Source organism: Salvelinus sp. IW2-2015, unplaced genomic scaffold (assembly GCF_002910315.2).
Source record: "Salvelinus sp. IW2-2015 unplaced genomic scaffold, ASM291031v2 Un_scaffold2129, whole genome shotgun sequence".
Taxonomy (NCBI): Eukaryota; Metazoa; Chordata; class Actinopteri; order Salmoniformes; family Salmonidae; genus Salvelinus; species Salvelinus sp. IW2-2015.
In genome coordinates, this window is record NW_019943464.1 from 1 (window position 1) to 5,426 (window position 5,426).

The 5,426-nt window shown below is 40.4% G+C and overlaps 1 pseudogene; it reads right to left on the reverse strand.

Annotated features, from left to right (window-relative positions):
* Nucleotides 1–658: 658 nt before the first annotated feature.
* LOC112073036 (mucin-2-like) lies at nt 659–5,028 on the reverse strand (annotated as a pseudogene).
* Nucleotides 5,029–5,426: the final 398 nt, after the last annotated feature.

The following is a 5,426-nucleotide window of genomic DNA, read 5'->3' on the forward strand; positions in this document are numbered from 1 at the left end:
ATACTGATACATCGTGAGGGTGTTAGCAACGACGTTACTCTATATCCTGTCTCTACATGAAATTGAGGTGTGTTGTAGTTCTCTATCATACTGTTATCTGAACATTGAGGTGTGTTATTCTCTATCGATCTACTGTGCTTCTACTGATACATGTTGGCGTGCACTGTGCTAAGTTTACTACTATGCATCACTGTTTATGATGCATGAGTGGCTGAGTTCCGATATCATCTCGACATGTACTGTTGTGGTTGTAGTTCTCTATCATACTTGTTCTAGCTGATACATTGCATGGTGTTGTCTGTGTTGCTTATCATCACTGTTCATGGATGACCTTACGATTACTGAGGTGATCTTCGTTTCCATATCATCCTCAGCTTCTACTGATACATTGAGGTTGTTTTAGTTCTCTATCATCATGTTATACTGATACATTGAGGTGAGTTGTAGTTCCTCTATCAGTCACTGGAAGTATCTAGATCCTGATAGTACATGTAGAGGTGTGTTGTAGTTCTCTATCATCACTGTTATACTGATACATTGAGGTGTGTGTAGGTTCTCTATCATCACTGTTATACTGATACATTGAGTTGTGTTTGGTAGTTCTCTATCATCACTGTTTCTACTGATACATTGAGGGTGTGTGTGGTTAAAGGCTGACCGTGAGGGCAGAAGCACCGTCCATCAGGTGTTCTTCACACAGGAGCTGGTGTCTGAGTGGGTACAGGTATCCATGCAGGAGAGAGCCACCTCTCCAGATACCCATGTTGAACAAGGACCTGCTTCTCTAAGAAAACAAAGAAAATAAATTATAGTGCATTTATTATTATATGTTAATATGTAATATATATTTATTGTTAATTTTTAGACATTTGTGTGATCTGAAGCTGCCTATGGACAATTGTTTTGCATGTGACTTTTTTGATCTACAACTCGTACGTATCCAGTAAATGTTTTCCTGAACACCAGCAGTTATTGAGATGTCCCATTACACAGAGGTGTTGTTTCTCGTGGGGTGGCTGTCCCGCGGCGTGGGAGCACTGTCTGAGTACTCTGCCAGGGGGTGCTGCAGACACAGAAGCCTATCAGAAGTGTTGCTGCAGCCACACAGGTCTGAAACACAGGCCTGGATGTAGGGCTCAGGGTTACGACCTGCACCAACAGGAGCTCCACAACGGCGAGCGCAGGGAGCTGGTCACATGGGCATGCTGAGGAGGAGGAGGAGGAAGGAGGAAAGGTGACGGAGGAGGGAGAGGAGGAGAGAGGAGGTGAAGGAGGAGGAGGGAGGAAGAGGAAGAGGAGGAAGAGGTGAATGAGGGGAAGGTATAGGTGAATGAGGAGGGAGAGGAGGAGGAGGTGGAGTTTAGAGGTGGAGGAGGAGAGAGAGGAGGAGGAAGTGGAGGGAGAAGAGGAGGAATTTGAGGAGAGAAGGAGGGAAGGAGAGGAGGAGGAGTGGGAGAGGAGGAAGAGGTAGAGGTAGAAGAGGAGGGAGAAGGAGGAGGAGGGAGGAGAGGGGGACGGTGGAGGTGGAGGGAGAGAAGGAGGAGGAGGAGGAGGAGGGAGAGGAGGTGGAAGGGAGGGAGAGAAGGAGTGGGAGAGAATGAGTGGGAGAGGAGGAGGAGGAGAAGTATAGGACAAGGAAGTTAAGGAGGAAGAGAAGGAAGAGAAGGAGGAGGAGGTTGTTAGTTGCAATACGAATAATATTATGCCATATTTGAACATTATTCGTTCCTTAAAACCGGCCAACATCCGGTGAAATTGCAGAGCGCCAAATTCAAATTACAGAAATACACATAATAAGCATTCTTAAAATATAAAAGTGTTATACATCGGTTAAAAGATGAACTTCTTSTTAATCCAGCCGCGGTGTCAGATTTCAAAAAGGCTTTACGGCGAAAGCATACCATGCGATTATCTGAGGACAGCGCCCCACGTAAAAAAATCATACAAACATTTACCAGCCAAGTAGAGGAGTCACTAAAGTCAGAAATAGCGATAAAATGAAATAAAATTATAAAATGAAAAATGAAACCCATTGTTCAGTAATCCAATGGCTCCATGGCGGTCACAACAGGCAGACGAATACATACTAAAAGTACCGGTAAAGTTCGTCGAAACATGTCAAACGATGTTTATAATTAATCCTTAGGTTGTTTATTGTCTTTATAATCAATAATATTTCAACCGGACAATACCATTTTCAATAGAAAGGAAAAATAACAAACGGCGCACTCACGGGAGTGCCCCCAAATCAGGTCTGCATACCTCCTCTGTCCTCTGACCAAAAGGGATTTTAACTCATCGTTGTTCAAAATAAAAGCCTGAAACCATGTCTAAAGACTGTTGACATCTAGTGGAAGCCATAGGAACTGCAATCTGATTCCTAACCCATTGGATTCTCTATAGGCATTGAGTTGAAAAACAGCAACATGAAAATAATTCCACTTCCGGGATGGACTTTTATCAGGTTTTCGCCTGCCATATCAGTTCTGTTATACTCACAGACATTATTTTAACAGTTTTGGAAACGTTAGAGTGTTTTCTATATGCATATCCTACCTTCTGGGCCTGAGTAACAGGCAGTTTACTTTGGGCACGATTTTCATCCAGAGGTGAAAATACTGCTCCCTCCCCAAGAGAGGATATGGCAGTCAAATAAATCAATAGAATGAAGTGAAGTACATGGAAATACTGTAGTCTATTTGTCAGGCTGAACAGACTGGAGGTAGAACTTACAAACTCCTTGCATGTGTCCTCTTTAGGCTGAACGTCTGCAGGTTCATCTTCCTCTTCCTCTTCATAGGGGTCTTCACAGTCCTCGTTGGGCCTGTGGACCTTCTGCCTGTTTCCAAACTCAATGGGGCTCACTTTACGACCTGCACGGAAATAACACGATGTCATCCTTCATCAATAAGTGATTAGAAACGCATATAAATGTGTATAACTGAATATTAATGAACGTACAACATGTGTGAAATTACACTGATGCTACTAGATATAAGAATATATAACAGTCACTTAGAATATATAAATAAATAGCATGTTAATAATAACAACTAAATAAGTCATTATATATATTTAGATAAATGCTTAGAAATTTGTTATAAGTGACTATACATGTAATAAATGATAATATTAGCACTTGGAAAAATTTGATTACACTTAACACCTTAAAACCTTACAGGAATAAGCCATTAGAAATACTTGTACATATTAATATAAATGATTATAAGTGTGTTATGAATGACTATACATGTTATAATCCTCATGAATTGTAACGCTAATAATTCTTAGCATGCTCACCATCATGAATAAATTCACTGTGGACTGGAAGGCCATTGAAGTCTCCACAGAGACCACAGGTACGGTTGGTATACTCCGTGTCCAGCTCCACCTAACGCAAACAGTGATGGGTCAACTATTCTCTAAGGTAGACTCAGAGAAGCCGTTGCCACGAGCAGCAGCGCAGATATTGAGATGAGATACAAGACTTCAACTCTCACACAGTCACACACATGGTATTTGTGTATGTGCACGGGTTCGTTTTACACTGTTCACTGTTTAATGACAGCAGTCAATTCCATGAACTTATTGATTCTTACAAAGCAAATAAATAAATACACTTCTGTATGCATTCTTCTAAGTAATGTTTTGATTCTTATAAAAGCTTACCATGACGGCATCTTCTCTCATTCCACATGACAACCAGGCCAACCTTGGAGTAGAGTTTGGTGTAAACTGCATTCCTCTCCAGTTGGACTCCTCCATTGTAGTACGGCAGAGTTACACTGGGAATAAAGATAAGAACATAATTAATAATAGAGATCACATAGAAATGTACCAATGTGACAATTAACAACAAAGAGACACAGAATACAGTTAAATCCTTTCAATTCAAAATGGAATCCCTGGAAATATGTCAGAGTACTGTCTCAGATGGGAATAGGTAACAGCATAATATAAATCATTACTTTTTGAGAGAGGAAATGGTAATAGATAATAGATAGATAGATAGATAGATGATAGATAATAGATAGATAGATTAGATAGATAGATAGATAGATAGATAGATAGATTAGATAGATAGATAGATAGATAGATAGATAGATAGATAGATAGATAGATAGATAGATAGATAGATAGATAGATAGATAGATATGATAGATAGTATATAATAACTTTATTTATTTATTTATATGACAGTCTAATTGATTTTTCCATGGCTCGCTTAAAGGATGTAAATCTCAGTGTAAATCCCTGATGAATTAGAGGACACATAAACATAAAACATTTGTGGAAAACGTACATTTCTCCATTGACCGCGACGTGAGTCTTGGTCAAGATGGAAGACCAGGTCGTTGATAGTGACCACTACGTGTTTGACCGTAGGGTTCCCCTCAGTCTCAGTAGCCTCGTTCCTCTTCAGGTGCACAGAGAACTCCTGATAGGACTCAGAGTGGCAGTCGGAGGCCAGGTTGTATTCACACGTCCCTGGGAATTGGTACACGTCTCCATCGAAGGTCTTGAAGTGCTCTCTGCCCCAGGTGCTGCAGATGCTGTTCACATGGTTGGACTGGCGAGCTGAGGAGACGAAAACAGGAAAAGTGACCCACTTTAAATTTATGGAATCAGAAAGAGACACAATTTATAACTTTGCTGTAAATTGTAAATAATGCAGCATTTATTTCAAAATATCCAATTGTAGTGGATTGTGAATCGAGATATTAAAAAATATGACACTCTTAGACAGACTGTACTCAGATTAGCTCCAAGCAAAATTGTTCATAATAACAAAATGTGTCTGTTCCTGACTGATATTTGCCTCGAAATAGATGGAACTTAATCTAACYCCATCTCTATACAGTTTCTATTTCTATGTTTGACTGTTTGTCTTAAAAAATAAATCACTGCTATTTCCAAAATGATCCTGTATCGTCTTACCTTTCTTGGCTTTCACCTGGACGGCGCTCGTTAGTGGCAGAGCGAGAACACACAACCACAGAGTTGTCCACCCCATAGTTAGTGTCCAGGTGAAGTGGGCTTCAGGTAAAAGTGTAGAGTMCTGCTCGACAGCCTCCTTTATAATGGRATTGTTTAATCTGTCTGTCAGTTCACACCCATCAGAAGGAGGATGTCAGACATCTTTATTGAGACATGGTAAACATGTCTATTGACAGGGCCAGATTAACGACTGGGCAATCAGATAACATAAGAACACGGCATAAGTCATTGCAAAATTTGAAGAATTGCAGGAAATTAGCTTTAAAACAGCAACATTTTGTCTTCGTTGCCAAGAGGGGGGGGGGGGGTTCTCTAAACTGTTATTGTACAGTGGCCCAGATTTGTGTTTATTCCAGCCCTGTCTAAGGAAATTCAACCACTTTCAGAAATCCCCTTTACTATCTATTATTTCCTTTATGCTGAATGTA